The sequence below is a fragment of the Ipomoea nil genome, unplaced genomic scaffold (assembly GCF_001879475.1).
Source record: "Ipomoea nil cultivar Tokyo-kokei standard unplaced genomic scaffold, Asagao_1.1 scaffold0415, whole genome shotgun sequence".
Taxonomy (NCBI): domain Eukaryota; kingdom Viridiplantae; phylum Streptophyta; class Magnoliopsida; order Solanales; family Convolvulaceae; genus Ipomoea; species Ipomoea nil.
The window spans coordinates 430,120-440,222 of record NW_017616843.1 but is presented as its reverse complement, the minus strand read 5'-3'; positions in this window follow the sequence as shown (position 1 = coordinate 440,222).

Below are 10,103 nucleotides of genomic sequence, written 5' to 3'. Positions count from 1 at the left end.
TCTGTGAAGTTGTTTATTGGTTTCTTTTTTTAGTTTAAACCTATTAGCTATGAGCAATGGACTAATTTACATATCTTTTGTCGATTAAAGTTACAAGACTGATTTTACTCAAAACACACTTTCTTGTCACGGTTATGTGTTTTTCCATAAATTAAAGTTAATTAATATTAAAGAATCGTTAATATAGGATTGAACATGCTATTTCAACGACCAAGTCAAAGTCAACCTTTCTTTTATTAATCCCTCAATTAACGATTGAACATGCATGCCAGCATGTTTGGATGATAAATCACTACTTCGATCAACCACCAAGTATATGTCAAACTCGAATGTTACGATGTTTTAAGAACTGACATTCTAAGAAATATATATATATTTTTAATTTTTTTTGAATATTATTGACTTTATTAGAATGTAGTATCTGTTTATACATATTTTATCTACCTACTTAAGCATAAAGAGACCTCTCATTTGAGGGGTCACAGCACCACAAAGCCTTTGGCAATTGATCATTGATTATTTTATTTTATTTTATTTTTACAAGTACTACTTTTGTTCATTTTTGTTAGATTTGACATTTTTTTTAACCTGATGTATTAACACATTATAGAACTAGATGCAAAAATAACTAAGGTTTATCTCTTTACATTTTAACTCATTAATAACTTGTTAAAATTATCGTGTCGATACATTTACTTAAACTTGTTAAGGTCGATACATTTACTTAAACTTTTTAAGGTTAATTTCTCATTGCAAGAGCATTTTCTCAATGTGCAATGTCGTCTAACGAGGAAAAGATCTAAAATTAATTACTTGATCTATTTCATTTTTATATAGCTAAAAGTAAAAAATATGGTGCAAATAGGGTAATTCAACTAGATATGTAATCAAAGGCCTCCAAGACCTTAACATGGGGAGTGAATGAGTGATAATTTCTTTCTTTTTTTTTTTTTGTTTTTTGTTTTTTGTTTTTGTTTTTGTTTTTTTTTTAAGGATGCTAGCAAAAGTTTTTTTTTTTCAATAATCAATAAAGAAGAGTTTTAAAGTGGTCCGCACGGGCTTAATTCACTGGTTCAGTAGACAGTATTTGGAATAAAGAGACTAAAGTTCAAACCTCGACAGCGGCCGTGTGGGGATTATGTCCAAAGTGGACATATATATCTCTTGCGCGCACCGGTCCTGACAAGCACTAGTTGAGGCTAGTTTGTGAATTGGCTATTCTAAAATCACAATGGGGAAAATATAATATTAATCCATATTTATTTATTTATTTATTTATTTATTATTATTATTTTTTTTTTAAACAAGCATGCCTTTTGCATAAGTAATGTCTTGTGATATCTTGCAATGCACTTTAAACCGGCCTTTTAAGTATTTTCTTTCTTCTTTAAGAAATTCATCGATATCTAAATTATATTCTTCATACACTTTTTGCACATAACTAAGGAGAAAGACAAAAGAGAACTAAAAGTGCTATGAAGCACTTTAGCTCATGACTCGAGCAACTTTGAACAAAGACCCAACACCACTTATAGTTGCGAAAAGTTTAAGGTTATATTCAAAGAGAAATAAATTTAATACAATTACTTGACTTGATTAAATTGAACTAAGAGGGATGTTATTTGACTTTTAAATTGAACCTAAGAGGGATGTTATTTGACTTGATTAAATTGAAAAATAAGATAAGAAAATTAACATACATCCAAAACCTTATCTCGAGAAAGTTTAGAACTGAACAATTTTCCAAACTTGAAAGAAAACAAGTGATCATATTCTGGTGATGGTTCTAATTATAAAGATTAGTCTTTTAAGAGTTTCTCTTCCATGATGAATTTCAACAATACACATCTTAATAATTAGATCATTCAAAGTCCAAATTATCTATATACTCGATGCACCTTAAGTGAATAAAATTCTAAATGAATAATATTAAATTAAAGGACGTCAAAGGCCTAGTGGTCGAATGGCATAGTTGTGGCCCTTCAAATAAGAAATTGAAAAAATATGTATAAACAGATACTACATTGTAATAGAGTCAATAACATTATATATAAGGACAAAAGTAACTTTAATGTCACATGTTAAAAAAAAAAAAATGTTTGCAACAAATTTGGCAAAAGTGACAAAAATTTCGAAGTAAATAACAACACCAACAACTTGATGACCCAAAAAAAAAAAAAATGATACTATATTCATAGAAACAATAGTTACACAAATTCACTTTTGTCAATTATTCTCATGATATGATACGTTCAAAGAGTTAATTCTCAAAATGGTCTTCGGGACTATGACATTTTTTTCAAATTTGGCCCTTTATTTTTAATTTCTTCAAAGTAGTCCTCTGGCTTTTGACTTTTAAGTCAAAATGGTTATCCGTTAGCTTTGGTGTTAAGTTGGTGTTAAAATGAAGGGCAAAACTGAAAATTTAGGTTTGGCACTCCAATTTAAAGCAATATGTGATTCCTTTTAGCAATCTGCGCACATATTTCTTCAAATTAAGTTTTTGTTCTCCTAAATTTGCTATCAAATATGGGATAATCAACTGGAAGACCAGAAATCTTTGCCTTGGGAAGTTTGTGGATGAAGTTGAAGATGAACTTTTTTTGGCCTTTTAGTTGATTATCCCACATTTTGATTGCAGATTTAGGAAAGCAAAAACCTACGCAGATTGCTAAAAGGAATCACAGATTACTTTAAATTGGAGCGCAGAATCTAAATTTCCAGTTTTACCCTTCATTTTAACACAAAGGTAACGTCAAAGCTAACGGATGACCATTTTGACTTAAAAGTCAAAAGTCAGAGACCACTTTGGGGAAATTAAAAGTCAAGGGACCAATTTGAGAAAATGCCATAGTCAGAGGACCATTTTGGGAATTAACTCTACCTTCAAATATTTTTATTGTAAATCACGATTTTACTAGAAAGGCCTTTTGGTACTGTGAACCCAAAATTTGAATTATATATATTGAATTCAAAATTTTGGTTACAAGTAGTATCAATACGATATGGGTATAAGATCTCTATAAAGTCTTCTGATTTTTCACTTGGATGCCTAGAACACTCCATTGAGGGGCATCCGAAACTCAAGTGACAGCTTTTATATATATATATATATATATATATATATATATATATATATATATATATATATATATATATATATATATATATATATATATATATATATATATTTGTTCTCGGGTCTCCAGATTCAAATGACTTGAAGGGCCTCAAGATTCAAATGACTTGATCTTCAATAGAGATTTGGATCAATATGTATGATATGATTTTCATGGAGGGACTTTTATTTTCAGGATCGTATTGTGATCTCTGAATAAGCTTCAAAGCTTAAGATATTTTGATGATCTTCATGAGATAGCTCCTATTTATAGTTGTAGGGAGATTAATGATAGGAAGAGTTTGGATATGTTCAAGCCTTTAAGCTCATTTGATATTTATCTAATTAAACAAATTAGATAATATCAATATTATCCAAAATGTATTCAAATATACTAATATTAAAAAATAATCATATTTATCAAATTTTCAGTGTCAACAAATGCCCCTCGAGACTTGCTTGTATACCACTTGATAGCATATACCACTCGAAAGTATGTAGTGCAATGAAGTCTCGACAATATAGTTAAAGTCGTTTCAACTCGTGCCAAGGAATATCTTAAAGGATATGAGGCCGCTTCAACTCTGCCAAGGAGCTTTGAGGGGATATGAGGCCGTTTCAACTCATGCCAAGGAGCTTTGAGGGGATATGAGGTCGTTTCAACTCGTGCCAATGAGCCTTGAAGGATATGATGCCGTTTCAACTGGTGTCAAGGAGCCATGAAGGAAATGAGGTCGTTTTAACTCGTGCCAATGAGTATCGTTTAGTTTCCTCCATTTCAAACATCATGAAGGATTTGCCCCCATCATCGGTTGAAATGTATGAGCCTATGAAGAGATGTTGAAATATATGTGCATATGAAGAGATGAGAGGAATAGTTGATGTGCCAATTTTTTAACATAGAAAATTGAATTATAAATTAAAATTCAAAATTCTGGTTACAAGTATTATCAATGCGATATGGGTACTGATTTTATGTGTATATATGAAAACCTAAGCATATGCTATTTTAATTATATATGTATCTATGTTGAGTACAAACTGATATTTGGAAAAATGGGCAAATCATGGTTGGTATGAATTTTTCTGCATTGGCAAAATATCTTGGTGTGTGATCGAACCCTAATTCATCGTCACCCGTCACCACCATGGTATGCCACTATCTTACAATTACAATTGAAAGTTGATAGGGTAGAAATTTGAATGATGCGTCGTCGGCGCTATGTTTTTCGTTGAAAGGTCTCCAAATTCAAATGACTTGATCTTCAATAGAGGTTTGGATCAATATGCATGGTATGATCTTCATGGAGGGGCTTTTATTTTCAGGATCATATTGTGATCTCTGAATAAGCTTCAAAGTTTTAGATGTTTTTATGATCTTCATGAGAACTCTTATTTATAGTTGGAAGAAAAAAAAGAAGATAGGAAGAGTTTGAATATGTTCAAACTTCTTTGATCTTATCTAATTAAACAGATTACATAATATTAATATTATCCAAAATATATTTAAATATACTAATATTAAAAAATAATCATATATATCAAATTGTAAGGTACATTTCTACCAATTAAATTCCTTTGAAGTAATTCCAAATGATGTGTTTGTTGAAAGAAAATTAATTAATACTCCTATATTTGATGTTACACTATTTTTGAGAATAAGAAATTAATTCATTAAATCGGAAAGAAGACAATCAAACAAGATAGTAAGGAAGGTCATCAAACCACTCCCTGCAACCTGACACAGAAATGGCTTCCCGAGCAACAGTGTGGACAACACAATTCGCAGATCGCTTAGCAAACCAGAAGTGTACTCCATGAATGGTGGAAGCAACTTATTTTACATCATCAATAATGTAACCAAAAGCAGAAAAGAAAGAATCTGAACGTAAAGCATTAAAAACTAACTGAGAATTTGTCTCAACATTCACATCACCCAAACCCGTACCCTTTAACCAAGAAAGGGCTTCACGAACACAAAATGCTTCCGCCTCCTTGACAGTGTCACAAAAACGTAAATCACATACAAAACCACAGTACGGAAAAAAAAACATTAATCATTTGATTAGTTTTGACATGAATTAGACTAAAAAATGTAAATCTAGCACACCGATGTAAACCAACAAAACATTATTCTCTACAACACAAATAATCAAATTGTAACACACCATCGCATTAATGTTCATCTAGTGATCAAAAAGATTATTTGGATTTTTTTCTTTTCCTTTTTTGTTAATAAAAAAAAATAAGGTAATTAAAGAAATATTTTATACAAATAAATAATTTGATAAAAGTTCTAACTAAGCTTATAGCAACTACAAGACAAGCGAGAGGCAAGAAGACTAGAAGAGCATATATTTAACTACATTCATAATTGTCCAAGAAAAAATATCTAACCCCCTTAGGTTAGAATATCTTTCACCTTTCAAGAAATTATATTCCTATGTGATGATTTAAGGGCTTAAGCAGAAATTTAGGTGAAGAAATGACTGATATTTGTAGAAAGAAGGGAAGGGAAAGAACAGAAAGAAAGAGAAGAAGAGAATTTCAGAGAGTTGCAGAGAAGAGTGAAGAAGAAAATATAATTTCATTCATTCTATTTCATAATCCTGTCTTGCCAATACATTCGACTCTATCTTATAGCCTATCCTAACAAACTCTTATAAATAAGGAGGATAAAGATGAAATATAACAGATGTATGTATTCAGCAGCAGATAACAACAAAACAACTGCAAAAATAATAAAAGGAAAATGACAAAGGAAAATAACACAGATCAACCTCATTGGTTCATAACATTACTCCCCCCTTGAACAGATCCTTGTCCCCAAGGATCATAGTTTGGGAAATGTTTAACTAAATGTTGGAATTCATCCTTTCTCCCCCTCCATAGTATTCCAGGATACTTGTAACACCCCGTGTTACGACCCCTAAGACCAATCAATCATTTGACCAATTGCCCAAAAGAAAGAATTAAATTACAATAATTAATTAGGAAAAGGCCCACCATAGTCCGTGGGCCCTCTTCTCTAAACCCAACCCCTAGTCCTAAAAGGAATAAAGTTAACAAGCCTATAGTATTTGGGCCCTAATTAGGACTCTTAGATATATAAATAGGGGACATAGGAGGCACCTAGAACCCCCACCACAATAATCTCTCACTACACCAAGAATTCCCCTAGGAGAAATCAAGAAAGAAGAAAGCTTAAAGAAAGACCCTTCATAGCCAAGGAATTAATTAAGGCTAAGAGGTAACCCATGTCTCAACAAAACCTATTTTCATAGCTATGATTCCCCTCTTAGGATTTCCCCCATATGCTTGTGTGTTGATGATTCGTTATATTGATCCTGGTAATTGGTATTATGATTCCATGGATAATCTTGATGATGAAAGGTTCTTGATGATTATATGGTGTTCTTGATATTCTTGATGATTATATGGTGTTCTTGATATTCTTGATGATTATATGATGTTCTTGATGTTTATGTGATATTCTTACCGAATCTTAATATTAGAAGATGAATTGTGCTCTTGTTGAATTAAAAGTAATTAGAACCCTAGGTTGTATCGTGGAACTCGTATGGTATTATTCTTAGTATATTGGGTGGGAATTCGTATGTTTGGGTGTTGATTATGTTTAGAAAAGCATGATAGGTTATGTGACGTATGTTCTTGCTTTTAAATCCATTAATTGTCTACATATTGTTGTCAATTGCGTTTGAAAGTGTCTAAGCATGGTTTCGGGTTCCACAAAGGTTCCCGGGGCGTTTTTGGTGAAAAAGAGTCAGTGGGGGGTAGGTGGGGGTAGGGGACCCGCCACCTACCCGTGGCCAACATGGGCAACGCCGGCAGCGGGCAGCTGGCAGCTGGGCAGCTGCCCGCCGGGCACCCGTTGCCCGGAGTTACGCCACCGGCGGGCAGCCGGCGGGTGAACCCTCACCCACCGCCTACCCGCTGGAAAATACCCTACTATGGGATTCCGGCTTCCCCGTTTGATGTTCCCTCGATCCCCATGGCGTCCCAACGGACTCCGTCTATCGTGCCTTTGTCTAGTTTGATATTTCGGGTACCGTTCGTAGGTTGTACGAGTCTTATATATTGCATGCTAGATGAATTGGTATCCCGTTGAACCCAGGTGCTCCCCTTAGGATTATCCTTAGCATGTGAAGGATCACGCATAGGTTTTGTTATACGTTCCCCCCCCCCCCCCCCTTCCCAATGTGTTAATGTGGGTTGCATGTGCTTGCTATGTGTTATGTGTGCATGATACCCCAATCCGGTTGCGATCGGATTGGTTATTCCTGAGCTGAGGTTCAGAAGCTGGCTGCGGTCAGATTTACACTCTTGGGCTGCGGTCCACCGTTTGGTTGCGATCAAACGTTTCTACATGAGCTGCGGTTCATATTTCCTGGCTGCGGTCAGATGACATACTCTTGGGCTGCGGTCCACTGTTTGGTTGCGATCAAACTATGATGAGCTGCGGTTCATCGGTCGGTTGCGATCGACCCCTCCGTGTTGCGATACGGGGCAGGGTGCTGCGGGGCCGTGTCAGAGCTATATGCGCTGACCCTCATGTATGGGCATGCGATTGGTCCTGTGGCGCCAACAAAGTGTGCTTATGTGATGAGATATGGATAAGGTGTTGTTATGTGTGTTTTGAGAACGTGACTATAGGATTTATGCTAGCAACTGTATATGCTTGGTTATGTGCTTGTCTCTATCTATCGTGCCTGTTCTTTATGCTGGAAAACTGTATATGCTTGGTATAACTGTTGACTGTGCGTATCCCTATCTGTCGAGTCTATTCCCTGTTTTGAAAGGTAGAGTCTCTTAGGATACATCTTCATGCTTCGAAATGGTTTTTCGTATATCTATATGTATTGTATTTCAACGCGTTGGAGTGGGTTACCAGCATCTCTCGCTGAACAGATATATTTAGCTTTCAGGCACAGACGAGTAGATCACTGAAGCGCGCTAGAAGCTTGGGCGTAGATTAGATAGTTTTCCCTTTCGGCCTGCGTGCCATGATTTTGTATTGATACTGATTGAGGTTTTAGAATTTAGCCTGTGCACCTGAGTTCTCTAGCTCGGGTGTGGCATAACACTCCGTATTCTTATAAGCATTTTGGGATTTATGATCATTTACCTTTGTTACATAGTCTTTAAAAGTTTTTGAAATTTCGGGGTGTTACAATACTCCAACCTCTTTAGACCTCACTTCTGTTTATTGTGGCTTTGCTTCATCCTGTTTTTGCCATTCATTATTCTCATCTATTCCTTCTATTGCAGCAATGGAAGGTTTGGGCTTACACTTATGACCATACTGCCACCTTTCTTTGCAATTGAAGCATAGTTTTTGGCCCCTCAATCTATCCATCTCAGAGTTGTTCCTCATATCCATTGTGTTAGTAGACCCTTCCTGCCCATGTGGTGGTAGCAATCTAGGAGTGCCATTAGGATTCGCGGTTTGGTTTCTCTGTCGATACGGCAGCTCAGGGAAGAAGTCTGGGGCCTTCATCCCTTGTTCAAAATGCATGGCTAGCCAAATGGCCTCCTCAAAATTTTCTAGTTTAGCTGACCTCACAAAGCACCTGATAGCTTGTCTAAGCCTGCACACATAATTTTCTAAAAAATATTCTTCTGTTAAATAAGGCCTCACTTGGAGCAAAATGCTTCTCATCCCTTCAAATTTATCAGTGAATTCTTCCACACTCCCTGACTGTTTAAAAATGGTGAATTTTTAATCTATAGAAGCAGTGCCAAGGCTAAACCTTCTACAAATAGCTTCTACAAAGTGTCCCAAGTTAAATCCACCTATCATATTGTTTAAATAACCTTCAAGCCAGACTCCTACTTTCCCAAACAGATTTAATGTTAAATAATCTTACCCCAAAAGGCTGAATCCCCAACCCTAAGGGCACCCCACACTCCGACCCGACAAAGCATGTGGGAGGATGTAAATCACGGTGACTCAATGGGTTAGTAGACAGGGCCAAATGCCTGTGAGCACAAGGAAATAATCTAAATAAAGGGCTGGTGGGGTTTGAGAGATCATGAAATACCTTTCCACCCTCCTTATCCACAACCTGGGATTTAAGTAGTCAAAATCTGGGAAGTCAATCCTTGGTCTTGGGCCATGGTTTTGAAACTCAGGGAATGGTTCTCCTTGGGCAATAGTAGGGTTTGGAGCATGAGGTTGGGGATTAGCTGTTCTGATTTGTCTTCTTTCCTGCTCCTGACTGCATTCCCCCGTGACTGGAATAGAAGAGTTTTGTGTGGTGGGGGTCACATTTCCTCTCCCCTGAACTGTGGAACCATTAGGAGGTGTTTCCATTACTGGTGTTGTAGGCCTATTGAGGCGGAATAACTCCATCATTTCAGCCCTCATGTCTGCCAAGGCTTTCATCATACTATCTGAGTTTGTTCTTGCTTCTTGTCTGGAAGCTTGCACTTCCTGTATTGTGGCCTCCAACTTTTTTTCAAACTCGGTTTGTTTTTCTTGTAGTGCTTTGAATCTATCTTTGTTGGTCACCATTTCTGCTCAGGAAAGGGGCTCTGATACCAAATGTGATGATCTAAGGGCTTAAGCAGAAATTTAGGTGAAGAAAGGACTGATATTTGTAGAAAGAAGGGAAGGGAAAGAACAAGAAAGGGAAGAAGAGAATTCCAGAGAGTTGCAGAGAAGAGTGAAGAAGAAAATATAATTTCATCCATCCTATTTCATAATCCTATCCGCCCAATACATTCGACTCTATCTTATAGCCTATCCTAACAAACTCCTATAAATAAGGAAGATAAAGATGGAATATAACAGATGTATGTATTCAGCAGCAGATAACAACAAAACAACTGCAAAAATAATAAATGGAAAATGACAAAGGAAAATAACACAGATCAACCTCCTTGGTTCATAACATCCTAATTATTAGAAGGTTGTTAGAAGAATACTCCTAGCTACCCATTTGAATCTTAAAATAAGTGGCTG